A 15671-nucleotide genomic window follows, 5' to 3' on the forward strand; every position below is an offset into this window, starting at 1 on the left:
CTCTCTGTCTTCCTCCATTCTCTGTCTTTGTCTCTGTCCATCAGTCTCTCCTCCTTTCTCTCTCTCTTTATCTCCGTCCCTCTCTCTCCTTCTGTCTCTCTGTCTTCCTCCATTCTCTGTCTTTGTCTCTGTCCATCAGTCTCTCCTCCTTTCTCTCCCTCTTTATCTCTGTCCCTCTCTCTCCTTCTGTCTCTCTGTCTTCCTCCATTCTCTGTCTTTGTCTCTGTCCATCAGTCTCTCCTCCTTTCTCTCCCTCTTTATCTCTGTCCCTCTCTCTCCTTCTGTCTCTGTCTTCCTCCATTCTCTGTCTTTGTCTCTGTCCATCAGTCTCTCCTCCTGTCTCTCCCTCTTTCTCCCTGTCCCTCTCTTTCCTTCTGTCTCTCTGTCTTCCTCCATTCTCTGTCTTTGTCTCTGTCCATCAGTCTCTCCTCCTTTCTCTCTCTCTTTGTCTCTGTCCCTCTCTCTCCTTCTGTCTCTCTGTCTTCCTCCATTCTCTGTCTTTGTCTCTGTCCTGCTCTCCTGCTCTCTCTCCGTCCCCACTGATCCTGGATCTGCTCCACCTTCCTGCTGGTAAAGGAAGGTTCTGGTGGCTGCTGTTGCAGGATGTGCTGCTGATGGAGAATTGTTGGGTGGAGGTTCATTGAAGGAGGGAGGTGCTGGACCTGCTCTACTTGGACAGAGTCAGGACAGGACTTTGGTTGGGGTTCGGTGACACAGATAAACCTGACTTGACTTGTATAAATATACTGTGTTTTGTTGCTCTATCCGTTTATTTTTTGTTTGTGTCAGTGAAATTTGTCTGGACATGAACTGAAATATCTCTGGAGATCAGGTTCTATATGGACAGAAGCTTCTTCAGATGTTCTGGCTGAGAGTCAACTGGTGGGTCCAGAACATGAAAAAGCCCTCGGGTCTGTAAGTGCTGGTATGTAGTATTTTATTACGACTTAAAGTGGCCAGCACACAACAAAACAGTGAATATTAACAGGAAGTCACCCCTGGCAGTACGTTGCTGCTGAACTCCTCCACAAGTCCGGCCAAACAGACAGAGGATTGCTGCCACTTTTTTCGGCCCGTGAGCTAAACCAGACTCCTCCCAGAGGTCAGTGTGCTGTGGACTGAACTTCACTCCCCCTCGTGTGTTTGAACGAATCGGAGCTGCAGCAGCAGGCAAGCGAGCCGCCGTTATCAGCTCCACTACCTCTGTAGGTCTGCATGTATGAAAGAAACTGCAAAATGCTCCATATGGAAGTATTTATGTGGTGGAGCTGTTGAATCCTTGTTCTCTTGTCTGAGGGCCGTTACTCACACCAGCACTATTTCCTACAAGGCGGCACTGTTATGAGGTTGCCAGGCAACCACTGCTGAACCAGCCAGCCTGTCCAAGGCTCTTGTATGTGCTGAAGGTGATGACATGAGAAACAGCTCATACACACTCCTAGAGGCCTCTGAGTGAGTAGGAACCACGTGGGAGGAGCTTTCCTTCCACGCAGGTGTCCATCATCAGAGCGGGACCAGGGAACGAAAGAGAAGGAACAAATGAATAAACGAACAATAAACAAAATTCTACTACCTAAAGTGATAAATAACCGTTTCATGTAGTTATTCTCTGACATGATGTAAACAGAGACTAAATTCTAGTTGTCTACATGCATAGTCAAGAAAGTGGATGCCCCGCCCCCCAAAGTAACACACATAATGTTTCCACAGTGGAAGCAACGCCACACAAAGCTGAGCAAAGGAAGTGACGTAAGGAGCAGTGAGGTGACGCCCGGTGTCTCAGACGCACATTCAAACCCTCAGCAGACAAGTTCTCTCCGTTCTCATTCAGCTCGTCACCGCCAGCTAAATGCTGGTTTCTCTGCAGATGCAGTTCATGTAGCGACAACAGTCCCACAGTGTCAGGATGACAATACGGAGCACGCTATGTTAGCAGAGCTGGCTACTTCCTGTTAGCCCATGGATACATAATTCATTGGTGTAGCTTTAATAAATGTTTCAAATGTTATCAGATCAAATGGATTGAACGGTTGTGTGTTACAGGACACGATCCATCCAGCGAGGCCGTGCTGAGCGTGTAGCCTGCGCCTGACCACGTGGCGTTCTGCACCTTCAGGATCAGAGCAGGTTTCAAGCACGTCTTCACTGTGGAAGGTGAATGTCTCCATACATCCCCTCATGAGTGCCAGCGTAACACTGACACGGTGGGGGGGGGGGGGTTCAAAGGTGTTGTCATGGCAACGTGTTCAGATATAACCTCCCACATCTTTATCATAACAGTGGCATCTATGTGACCGGTGAGAATCCTTCATTCTGTAAAAGAAGTGGACAAATGGCCGTATTCTCTGCCGTGGAGATGATGGCGTGGGCGTGGTTCTCGTGTCACCAGGTTCCTACTGTGTGTGGAAATTATGAAAGGCAAAGGAAATGATTCCTTAAGCCCTGTAAAACCATGAACACACACTCAGTGTTTATTTTATTCTCAAATAAAAGCACATGACTCCCTTCCACATAACTGGAGTATTCAAACTGGTTTCTGGAAGACTGTGAGGGCATTAGGAACAAAGTGTTCACTCGCCAGCTTGAGGAAAATGCATGTGTTGATTCCACCGACACACTTTTTTCCACTGGATAATAAGCAAATAAACGGGTGGAGATGAGTCAGCCTGAGCTCACGGCTCACATGCTCCGATGTAACGCTCGCTCAACAGCAGGAGCCGAAACAGAGGACCGTCTGTGCCAGACATCAGAAGTTTAACGTTATCGAAGCTCATTTGTCACATACAAGTTTTTCATCTTCTGAGAGGGTGAAAATCCTGGAAACCTCATAGATGTGGTGATGGTATGTAGGAAAGAGCCAGTCAGGGTTTTATTATGAAAATCGAATGGTATGTTGTATTCACGTCTGACTTCCTGCTTGGCTCAACATGCTGTGACGCCACTTTCATCAAAACCAGACTGGAACTGAATCAAAGTGTTTGATTAGCTTTGGCAGCTGCATCAGATCCAGCAGTAAAAATACACCACAACAAGAAGTAGAAATCCTGTATTCCTAAAGTGTACTTTGGTAAAAGAATCCAAGAAGCATTTATGCATCATCGTCCCTGTGAGTGGAGCACAGAAGTGGACGTAGCCTCTGTAACTCAGGAGCAGCTCCTCCATGTTTCTGCCTACGTGTGAGCTAGGGTTGCCAACTGTCCCGTATTAGCCAGGGCGCCCTGCATTCGCGCCTCTTTTAGCTCTAATACGGGACGGTTGGCAACCCTTGTGTGAGCTTGTGTCTGGTTAGCTCGCTGCTAACGGATCAGGATCAATAATCTCCTCATGCTGTCAGACCAAATGGATCAAAGAGTAGGCATGAATCTAGTCGTTCCACACTCAACACATTTCAGTGGCATTCTCTGGGAATAAGGCCACAGTGCATCACATGACGGATGGGGGCGGGGCATAACAATCTGTGAACATCTTTTTATCAGATACTAATTTAGCCTGTAGTGCAGGATGAGTCATCAAACATTAGCTTTCTTTTTGTTCGTATAAAAAGAGAAAAAACAAGAGATTTTGGTGTAAAAAACTCATTTGTTAAACTTTTTTTTATTATTTCAAAGGAAATGAAAAATGCAAAAGCCCAGATGGATCCAATTCAACATGATGACGGGAGATTCAGTATCACGTTCACCCTTGACATTGAGTTGTGTTGGATTTCCCTCAATACTTTGTTAAATGTTTGATAGCCATTCACCGATGTCTCTCTTATAACTGACCAACGGCGGTGAGGTTGGCTCAGGGATACTTGAGGGGTAAGAAGGTTCACGCTTTCCGATGAGGCTCACTAAGAGCATTAATAATTGGTTAATTTAATGTGACGTCATTGAGGTTCATAGTCCAGACTGGAACGGTCTCTTCCAGTCTGGACTGTCTTTGATGGTCTACAAAGAGAACATTGAGTGTTCCATCCCCCCCCCCCCCCCCACACTCAATGTGGATTCAAGGCCTTGAACGATCTCGTCCTGACAGTCACGTGACAGAATGGCTGTCGGCATTAATGAAAACACCCTAAATGTGTGAGTTCCATACAGCCAGGATGAGCTAGCAGAGATTGGTGAGGAGTCAAAAGTTCACCAGGGGTCTGTAGGGAGTTGAAATCAATGCCAGAGATCCGACTGGTGGGGCCAGTTTGACTCTGTCCTGCACGATGACTCATGAAAACAGGGAAGCATTGACACAATGACCTCCACAAGTTACCGCTGATCCAATGTTCGACGCATTAGCAGGTACGCTCACACTGCTAGTAGCGCGCCAGGCTTCATTATAAACTACAACGGGATTTCAAGAGCGGAGGTGACCTGATTAGTGGTCAGACAGAGTAAACACTCGCGCGCCCCGTGGTCACGCCGCCGGCACATCTGGTGCCCGAATTATTATGACATGAAATAAAGTTTGTGGATCTGTTGAGAGCATCGTTGAGTAATCGGTCATTCACATGTGGTCATCTCATGGCTCCTCCCCCAGCAGGAAGTGGTCATCTCCTGGTTCCTCCACCAACAGGAAGTGGTCATCTCCTGGTTCCTCCCCCAGCAGCCAATAGGATCGCTCCATGTGATTGTGGTGATTGAATCAGTAAATCAGCTCTGGTGAACAAAAGTTGATGATCTTCCAGGTTCAGTTCATCAAGATCATCTTCACTGATGAACCCTCTGATGATGCTGGAAGCCTGGATGCTACGTTAGCAGTGCTAAGATAACGTTATACACGCTCGTGTCAACTGCCAGGTCATGTGACCAGTAAGTGAATGCTGATCAAAACCGCTCCCATGGCAGACAAAAGCCAGATGCTTGAGGGGTTTCTGGCCACTGGAAGGGAAGCATTCAAGAGAAAAAGTAAGCTGCAGAGCATGAGGCTGGAAAGGGGGAGAAAGGGTGAGTCAGGATGTGAGGAAACAGAAACCTATCTCTCTGTTTCACCAGCTCTCCACTTACTGCTCTAGCAGAAGCTGAATATAGAGCGGCGCTGGTTCTGATCAGTATTGCTGTCATGCTTGGGGTTGGGTCACTTGTTTCCCTCGTGTCTCCTCGACCCTCCCTGTTCGTTTCCATTGTGTGTGCACGGTTGTCCTGCAGCCGCCATGACGCTGCTCAGATGCCTCATTCCTCATATCACCTGCTCCACTGGACCATCTGTCATCGGCCTGTCTACGCTACACTATAAGCCTCAGGCCACTTTAACCCCTCGTTGTCCTGGTACTCCGTAGTTAAAGTCATGCTGTTTCCTGGACCAGCCCCCTCCCTGCCCTACAGGTGGTGGCTGACACACACTTCTCCAGCTATGAAGATCAAACTTTCTCAAGACCTAAAAACTTCTCACCCTACTCACTGACTGCGGTGTTGGGTCGCTTAACCCAGCATCAACCTGGTTCCGCCCCCTCAACCTGTTTGACCAAGTCCCTCCTCTCCACCCAGATGCCATAAAGCAGACAGCAATGAACATTCAAGTAATCGTCCTACCAGCTGCTGAGATCATAGTCTTCAAAATTTAACCCAATTACTCTTGATTTTGGATGAATATACCGTTAACTGGTCAGACCCAGAGGCGGCCTGATTGCCTGGCTGCTGTATTTGCCGGGGCCGACCAGCCAATCCGAGTGGTTCCCCTCTCTGAATGAGTCCCTCACAGGTTCAACATCTCATGGTAAAGGTTTGGTGGGAGGGAAGGGAAAGGTTAAGGTTCAGATAAGGTCAACGTTGGAAAATATTTGCCACAGCTCGTATGTTTCTGTGTGTGTGTGTGTGTGTGTGTGTGTGTGTGTGTGTGTGTGTGTGTGTGTGTGTGTGTTTGTATTCAGGCGTTGCTAAGGGACGAGCCCATAAACTCAGCCAAAAACTATTTCAAACGATTTACAGGCAGTTTCCTGTGCAGGGATGATCCCAGTCCTGCATGTCTGCCAGAGTACTTGAAACTGTTGTAAATTCTCACGCGGGGCATCTGTTTAATCTTGTATCCCACAAAAGCTGCAATCCATCATCCTCATTTGCATGATCAGCAAAGATGACCAGACAAATCTGACAGGGCGACCAACATTTATACGTGGAGTCAGCAGGAGGAAAACATCAGGGATGAGGTGTGGTTGTAGTCCAACAGGAAGTTAGCATGTCAGCCATGAGATGCTTTTGTAGTCCAACAGAAAGCTAGCATGGCAAACTTGAGTTTATTTGTAGTCCAACAGTAAGTGGTCATCTCCTGGTTCCTCCACCAACAGGAAGTTAGTTCATCAAGATCATCTTCACTAATGAACCCTCTGATGATGAAGCCTGAATGCAACGGTTAGCAGTGCTAAGCTAACAGTAGCCTTTGAAGGAACTACACCTGAGTCACATAACTTCAAGGTAGCACCACTCAGCTTCAGGCTTCTTGTGTTTCCCCTGATGACCTTGAATGACCTCCATGACCTCTGTAGGCTCCTCTAGACTCTTGTTAGCAACCCAGGTTTTAAAGACTCCACCACTCCCCCATCCACCAGTCTGGTGTTTACTGGTGGATCTGATGTAGAACTGAACCTCCACCATCCACCGGTCTGGTGTTTACTGGTGGGTCTGATGTAGAACTGAACCTCCACCATCCACCGGTCTGGTGTTTACTGGTGGGTCTGATGTAGAACTGAACCTCCACCATCCACCGGTCTGGTGTTTACTGGTGGGTCTGATGTAGAACTGAACCTCCACCATCCACCAGTGAGGAACACAAACCATTGAACCTGAAATCCACTGACTTGGTGACGAGGGACTGGTTTTCAACCAAGGCAACTTATTTCTGGGATTTAATTCATTTTCATTCTCTCAGTTCTCTGCTGCTCTATTGAGCTGTTCCTGCTTGTGGGAAGCTCCCATCTTTCTCTGTTGCTGAGCTCTTATGTCTTTAATTTAGGCCATTTTTTTTAAGTCAAATAAACAATTGAACCCACAAATGGAAAAAGGAGGACGTTTCTACCCCAGCAGGTATCCTTTAACGCTTCTCAGTTTCACATGAACATTTTATAGTCCAGGAAAGCAGACTTAATATTCTGTTGGCTGACCTGGGCTGTTCATCAGGGCATCAAACAGATAGTAAATGGAAAAACTACAGCTCAACAGTGAGAGTTTTCAAATGCAGAATTCTCAACATAAATCTGCTTGCTTGTGATCTCAACTCCATCTACAGTCACTAATTAAAAGTTTTCTGAAGACAAAAGTTAAATAGGAAGCAGACAAGCCTACAATGTTCAGCCAAGAGGGAAAAAAAGAAGGAAAAATGTTTTCGGCCCACAAGGAATTGTAAAATGGAAATGTGTTGAACACATGAGGAGCGCAGCTGCATGCCATCTTCCCGTGATCCCACGTCCTTTGATTTCCCTCTCGGATGATCCTCACGGTCGACATCACATCCACGTGGCTCTTCCTACCTGCCTGTTCCTCATCAGGCCGGCTGACTTTGTGCTGATGCTGCAAAACAGTCAGCTATTGAAGAAAAGACGGTCTAGTGGAGCGTCTCAGTGTCTTTATCGAGCTTCCCTGCGGCTGCATTGACACGTTCAACCATTAAAGAGTGACATTATACTTCGAAACACTCATTCTTTCTGGTGCAAGTTGCTCTGAGGCGCATGAAGCCAAAAAAGTTTGACTTCCAGGTTTGTCTTCCTCATTTAGCGGCTCACTAGGAGCTTCCACCCGCCAAGCTAGCTAACTTCCAGTTTAGCCCTTGGCTAACTTGAATAATGGATAAAAAGATATAATCTTGTGGCTCTTGTAGACTTTCCACATGTTATTGGAACAAATGGATCAAATTATTATAGTTAAAGGATTCATTTTATGAGGCTGTGCAGTTTATAAAGGCTTCTTTCACAAAGTTGTTTTTGGAAAAATCTCTTTATGAGCCAGTGTCCATCACGCGACCAACCGTGTATGAGTAATTTGACGATTTGGCCATTCAGCTAAATTAGCTTCTTGGGGAGTTTGGCATTTATGTGAATGTGCACAAGCGATTAATGTGATGACTTTCAGTATTTATTGATGATTTAGTCCAGCAAACAAAATGTCAAACATCTGTAAACCTCTGAACTTTTTTTCAGTATGATAGCAGAAATACTTGGTGGACGAGACAAAGTTCAATAAAACGACCTCAATCTCACCTGAGCTCTCTTGAGGCGGATTTGATCTTTTTCAAAAGAGTGAGTGCGCAACACTGGCGTTTAGGAACCCAGTTTCAATCAAAGCTCTGTGTTTTATTTGACTGGTAGAACGTGGAAATTCCTCAGGAATTCTCTCGCTCTTTCACCAAGAGACGTCTCTTCTTCTACTGCTCTGTCGCAGCCATGTGTCATGTTGTCTACACTGCCATCTTGTGACGGCGTCATGCAGCCCATTTTATTCGATCCAAACCAGTTGATGACAGCGTAATGCACATTTCTACTTTTGCAGCCTTTTCACATTTTGTTAAAATTTGTTTGACAACTGCACAGAACAGCACTATTGAACTGGAGACGAGGGACGCGCTGGAATGCGAACCGCCGGGTTTTGGGACTCATTCCTGCACCTCTCAACTCCTCTCAATACGTGTTAATGTGCAAGCGTGGTGCCTCAACACTGACTTGACAAAGACAACAATCTGGTAGAAACTGTAAACTGTGTGTGACTTTAGCGCATGCTTTACACTCCAGCTGCTCTTGGAAAAGCAGACACGCACATCTGTACTGGATTAGTGTGCACATCAGCTCTTGTGTGCTGGAGAACAATGAAAACTAAGAACCATTATTTTAAGAGTTAACATTTAATGGGTTACTGATGCCGTAAAACACACAAGCCTCTAAATGTGGAAGAACAAGTCGTTGCTGAGTTATTTCTCATTCACGTCTCCACACTGTTTTTTTTTCTTTCTTTAACCAAACCACTCAGAGCAAAACAGCTCAGTAACATGGCCGGTCACATGATGCACACATATTTCCATGGCCATTTTGGGTTTGGAAAGCCATTCTGGAATATTCCTCTCCTAGTTTTCCCATGGCCAACCTCAGGCCCCCGCTACACCTCTTCATACACGCCAGCCATGGAGAGGCTGACCACACCTCCTTCCCACACCGCCCACAGAACCTCACCAAGAGGCAAAGCAGGACCAGTGATGTAGTAATCAAGAACACGTCCATCCTGGGGATTATTTGAAACATGTTGTGTGTTATCAATAGTTTTCCATTAGTGTTTCATGGGATTTATGGTACCTCCAGGGTGTTCCTCGCCTTCTTTCTAGCTTCCACAAATGTCGATTCTGCAAAAAAGTAGCAGCAGTTGGCTCCCACCCGTCCCCACAAGAGAGGACTGGATGTCTTTCCAGCATTTTAACTGTTCACTGTAACTGGCCGCTGGTGGATCACATCTCCCTCTCGCACTGCCAGCAGCCCCCACTGCTCCTCTGACTCACCAATCCAACTGAACAATGGCTTCCATTGAGGCCTCAATGGGTGCTTTTAATTGACAGCTGGAGTCTATTAATGCTGAGGTCAGTAGCCATGGCTACTCCACAATAAATCACCTACATACATGAATGCAAATACATTTTCTGCCGTGTTCTAGATGGAAACATGGCCGTCTCCAGGTTCAATGTCCTCAAAGGCCCTCTGGAGCTGCCCATGGTTTCACAGCTGAGTCATGACAGCGCCACCTTTTCCAACCGACGACCACCAGTGGTATTTACCTTGAGAGGTTATAATTTCCGTGATTTGGATGGATGACTTGGCTTTGGGGACATCTGGGAGTCATTTATGCTCATCAGGGTTACAGGGTTGTTCTTGTCATGTTTCCCTGCAGGCAGATTCAGGGTCGTTACTTAATCAGACCTGACTTGTAATGGATTCTTATGCAAATGTTCAGCTTTTGCTTCAAACTAAATTGGCGGCAACGCAGCTCTGCTTAACAGGCCATTATTCAGCCAAACGTCACTCTATAATTTACTATATCACACTAAAGTAATGTCTTTCATCATAAAAACCCTCAACTACAGTGGGGTGTCTGATGCGGTGGGGGTGTTTCGCTAAGCGCTCGTATTTACAGTTTTCCCCGGGGGAGTTGCTGTTACGTGATGGCGGAGGCATGACAAACGCTTCAACATTCGAGTTAAACAAACACCACTTTGAGAGGGTGGGTTACCCTCGGCCTCAGCGCTGTTCACGAAGGACGGCCACTCAGGGATGACGGCGGGTCAAAGGCTCGTTCTCTCATTTGCAAAAGTGGATTTTCTGATTGAACTTGGCCCCTTGGCGTCCTATAAAATCATCCCCCCTCATTGTGGTGCTTTGGTCTGTCACCGACTGGCAAACAGTCTTTCATCTGCTCCTTGCGACAGATGTGCTCCGTTATGTTTCAAATATGTCTTCATTTCCATGAAATGGATTTCAGAGCTGTCATTCTGTGGTCCAATAGGAAAAATATTAAGCACCTTTGAGGACTCTTTCCAAATTTACCAAATACTTCATACTTGCAAGACGCATGTCAGAAATCTCAGTTTGGGGTTTTCCCTTTGTTTTTGCATATATTCTAGCTTTTTGGAGCATGCAAGCCTGGGAGTTATTTCTTATTTCGAGAGTTATCGCTCGAAAATGACCACGGTCAGCACTGCAAACATGTCTTCAGGTTGTCCAGCTGCATGACCCACTCTTGGTCACAGCAATATCTCTGGAACGCCTTGGAGGGACCTTGCTCAAATTTGGCTCAGCCATCCACTGGGACTGAGGATGACCTGAAGAGATTTTGGTGATTAAAACTCCCTTTAACTTATAAATGGGACCCAAGATTTACCTGAAAAAGTGATTGAGGTCAAAGGTCACTGTGACAGGCCTACTCCATGATGCTGTAGTTCCAGTTTTCTGGTTTTGTCACACTGAAAGTTTCCAATAAGCTATGAAAAGATTGTGTGAACTTCTTCAAGGATCAGGACCTTCTGGCGACTGAAACAGTCACTCCCCAGTCACAGTCAACTTTTTTCAGCTGAAGATGCACCGATTTAATGCATAGCACAGCGAGCGCGCTGACCGACTCATGGTGAGACTGTGAAACAGGGCATGGCAGCAGGCGGTCCGTCGTGCTCCCGCTACTTAATGTGCAGCATTTTGGATCTGTGCTCAGGAGAAAAACTTCTGTTCCTTCATTTTCTTTTTATTATTGTGACAGACACATCAGTGTGGTCCGCATCAGACCCAATGACCCAGCAGGCGCTCGCGGACAAACCAACAAAGATGGCTCCTCCCTTCACATAAGGGGACACAAGGTGCATCATTAAAGAACTTGCCATCCTGCTGTTGAACAAGACAGGAACCACAAGGTCGGGTTTAACAAGCAAACAGAGCCAAAATAGCCCACTTTGCTACTTCCTCTACTTTTGAAATTGATGGGCTTTGCCTCTTCAACGTCACCTTTTGCTCTTTTGACTTTTGAGCAGCACGTTGCTTTTGGACAGCTGGATTTGGTGAAGGAGGTGTGGAAAAATTTCAGTACGACTGTTGTTACAAAGAAGATAAATGACGTGATGACACAAAGAATGCGTTCAGAACCTTTTCCCAGCTTCGCACACATTTCTTGGTTCCAGGGTTCTGACATGATTCCAAGTATAAAACAGTTTTCTCCAAAACCTGCAAAAACTCGGTCTGACGTCTTGGAAAACACAATTTGTGATGTTAATAGCAGAACTGAGTGGATTGGATATTTCTGCTCCATTTTACTCAGGAGAGGTGTTTAATGATGTCAGGCTCACTTTTATTTCCTCTTTGCTGCTTATGTTTTAATAACATAAATAATTAGACCGAGAAATTTCTATCTGTTTGGTCAGAATGTGAGTCCAAGAGCAACCCTGTTAATGGAGGGTCAAGTCCCCCGGTCGTTGCTCCATTAACCTAAAACTCATTCAAACGGTCTTCATCCAGCTTGTTTCCTGGCTCTCGCCACGTTGCCCCGCCATTCCGAAGTGGTGGAACAGGATACGCGTGCAGGAACCTCTCCCACCTCAACCAGCTCCATCTAATGTGTGGCAAGCTGCGTGACGGACAGCTGCCTGAGCTACAGGATGTGTCTACATAGAGCGGAGCCCTCCCGGCATTCTCCTGATGTCACTTTCTCATGAAGGACCAAGGAGAGTGAATAATCGCTCACATCAGAACAAATGTGGCAACTTGCTTATTTGTGCTCATTTCTAATCCAAGTATGTTTTCATGAGTCGAGGAGGGCTGGAGAGGACTCCCTCCTGTCAGCAGAGATTTTATCAGCTGACCTGTGCCCCCGGAGCCTTCACACACCCTGCCAGCGCTGATAGGAATCGCTCAGCTGGACCGTTTCACTGAGAGAGAATGTGATAAAGCAGCTGCTGCCCTCGTTAGCCAAATGTGTTTGGACAAAACATTCATGGGGGCGGTGCAGAGGGAGATTTTAATTTTTTCTGATTCGACTGCATCCCAAGGGTAGCATCAGTGACCTCTGCGTGTACTGACTCCATTCTTTGGTGCTTCCAAAGAGTGGAGGGGAGCAGCCTCCCTCACAGGAGAAGCGAGAAGCATTTTATATCCACGTTAAAGACCAGAAACACACTGGGTCTGTCAACGAGGCCTAACGTTAGTGAAACATGAGTGTCCTCCGCTAAACCTGCTATATTTCCATGATCCCACCCAAACGCAAATAGACGTCACTCAGATCCGACGTCGATTTTTTGCTGGTGGAAATGGCCGAGATGCTCTTCTCCTCTGTTCACACCAAACGCAACATCGCTTTTAGTGACGTCTTTATTCACTCCAAATAGAAACCAGCTAAAGCTTTTCAAAGCGACGGCATGGGCTGTGCTGGGTTGCCATATCACAACCACAGCTTTGCCGTATCAGGAAACCCTCTGGCGACTCTAATCAGCTCATTCTGGGTGCATCATGGTGTGGTCGGAGTGAGGTCCAGCGCTTCAGCAGGTGTGTTTACTGGTAAGGGACGTGATGCTTTGACATTTTTCTTCCTTGCTCAGTGAGATCAGATGCTGCGACTCGCTATCCCACCGGCTTCAGGTGAATGAAAGGCTGCTGGAGATACAACGTACATATGCTTCCTGGCTCTTATCAAGCGCCATGTCCTTAAAATTAAACATCAGAATCTGTAAAACTCTTTCAGATCAAATTGCTGTCTGACTTCACAATGGTGCACGCAAGCTTTAGTTGCTTTAAACTGTCAGTTCCCTGGACTTCGGGGGGGCAGGGGGGTCCACAGGGGTCACTCGGAAACACATGGAGGTTTATTCACATTTGTGTGAGTCTCCGGGGCTGCACGGTGGCGCAGTGGTCAGCACTGTGGCCTCACAGCAAGAACGTTCTGGGTTCGACTCCCGGCTCGGGCGATGGTCTTTCTGGGTGAGTCTCCATGTTCTCCCTGTTCCTGCGTGGGTTCTCTCTGGTACTCCAGCTTCCTCCACAGTCCAAAGACATCAAGAGGGACCAGGTTAATCCAGACTCTAAATTGACCGTAGGTGTGAATGTGAGTGTGAATGGTTGTTCGTCTCTCTATGTTGGCCCTGCGATGGACTGGTGACCTGTCCAGGGGGAACCCTGCCTCTCGCCCATAGATGCTGGGATAGGCTCCACCCCCCGCGACCCTTACTAGTAAGGAATAAGCGGAAGACGACGATGGATGGATGGATGATGTGAGTCTCCAATCAAATGGGGACTTTGGGCTCCTGAAACTGTTCAGGACTCATAGTTACGCTGCTTAAAAATGCTATTTACTTATTTAAGATACCGTGTCTACGTTCCATCTTTGGTTTGGGTTTCGAAACAGAAACTGACGGTCAGTAGGAAATGCGAAGTGAACAACAGCTGAGGTTGACCTGGTGCACCTCCTCCCTCTGCAGACTTGAAACAACATTCTTCATCATTTTTGCTCCCGCTGGACAAGAATCTTCATGACTTTATCACTTCATTGTAAACGTATATTTCTTGCTGATGTTGTAAATCTCAGTCTCAGGTTATAAAACTAATGGAATTAACCAAATGTCTGACGGACCAATCAAAGTGAGGCTGAAGAAGACTGCCTCCCTTTTCTCTCTTGGCCTTCATATTTCCTTCATAGACGGAGAACAAACCAATATGACATACGACATTTCACTAAACATGCATGTGTTGCAATCCTGAAGAGCTGATGAAATGTCACTTTGTTGCTTGGTCCTGACATAAGAATAGAAGCACTCCGCCCGTCCTGCCCAGCTGGAAGTGTGAAAGGAAACTTTTCAAGCTGAATGATCATAAACAGGGAATTCCCAGGGAACTGCTGGCTCTCAAGGCCACACTACCAAACGCACAAAGAACCTTTGAATATGAAGAAAAGACTGAATTATTCAATGGAAAGAGACTCCCGGTCTGATGAGTGAAGCTAATCGCTATAACCTGCATTATTCCTAGCAGGCAGCAGGGGGTGACGTCTGGAGAGCCAAACAGAAGAAGTCAGATAGTGCAGAAGCAGACGTCTGTCATGATCCCTGTCTCGTGCTTCCTGTTTTATTTTGTAGTCATGTCCTGTCTTCCTGTCCTCCCTCCTGTGATTACCTCATGTGTCTCACCTGGTTGATTGCCCCACCTGTGTCTTGTTTCCGCTCTTGTATTTAACCCCTGTGTTTTCCCTTGTTAGGTTGTTGGGTCATTGTCATTGTCGATGTCCCCTCATTGTCACGCCACGTCTCCAGCCTCATGCCACGTCAAGCCCCCAGTCACCCAGCTTCAATAGACCTCTTTTGTGCACCTTCCAAAATTTGGGTCTCCTGACAGCGTCCCTCAGGGTTCCTAATCTCAGTTAATGCTTTCCTAACTCTCTACAAAAACAACACAGCCAAAGAGACAGTAAACAACAGGCAGAACATGGAGGTTCCAGGAGCCTACAAAATATAGATTCTAGTAGGATTTCACGAGTATCCATCAGACCACGGGTACACACAGTGGTACTGGTCAGACTACGACCAGGGGTTTCCATGAGCAGCTCTGGTAGACTGCGTATGTGGACCACCATCGCCCCGCAATACAAGAGCCAGGGAGGCATTTAGCTCTGTTCAAGTGTAGGTGGCGCTATTGTTTCCCTTCCTTCAAATTCACTTTGTAACATCACATACCAGAACATCAGGGGTGTAACTGTTGTCCAAATCCATAGATGAATGTAACTAATTTTTAAAGAACATTAAAAATTACTTCTCTAACTGTAAAGATCAAACAAAATATACTTCTCCAAAGATGATGGTTGTTACACAGAACCAAGTGGGAGGTTCTCAGTAGAAGCTGAGACACCACAGGTTGGAGGAACCATCAGCCCGGCACCTACAGGGGTCAATGAACTGACGCAGAAGCTGAAGTCCATCAGTAGAAGAGAGAAAGCAGTGTTTGTCAGTAGTCTTTCAAAGTACAAGTACTCTCCAGTTCTGATGTTATAGCAGCATCTACGCTAAGCGCTACCCATCTCACTGTTGTCACTCCAAAACCCCGCCCACATCTTTTCAGACAATGCTGATTGGCTGAACCAGTTTTGGTGAGGAGACAAGCAGATAACTAGAAGCCTGATGAGAGGGATCTGGTGGATCCAGCCGCCTCACACGGCGGGCGACAAGCTGTTCAACTCTGGCATGCAGTACAATCAGGAGCATCTGACTGA

Source organism: Aulostomus chinensis, chromosome 12 (assembly GCF_037954235.1).
Source record: "Aulostomus chinensis isolate RoL2024-O1b breed Wild chromosome 12, RoL_Achi_v1.0, whole genome shotgun sequence".
In the NCBI taxonomy this organism is placed as follows: domain Eukaryota; kingdom Metazoa; phylum Chordata; class Actinopteri; order Syngnathiformes; family Aulostomidae; genus Aulostomus; species Aulostomus chinensis.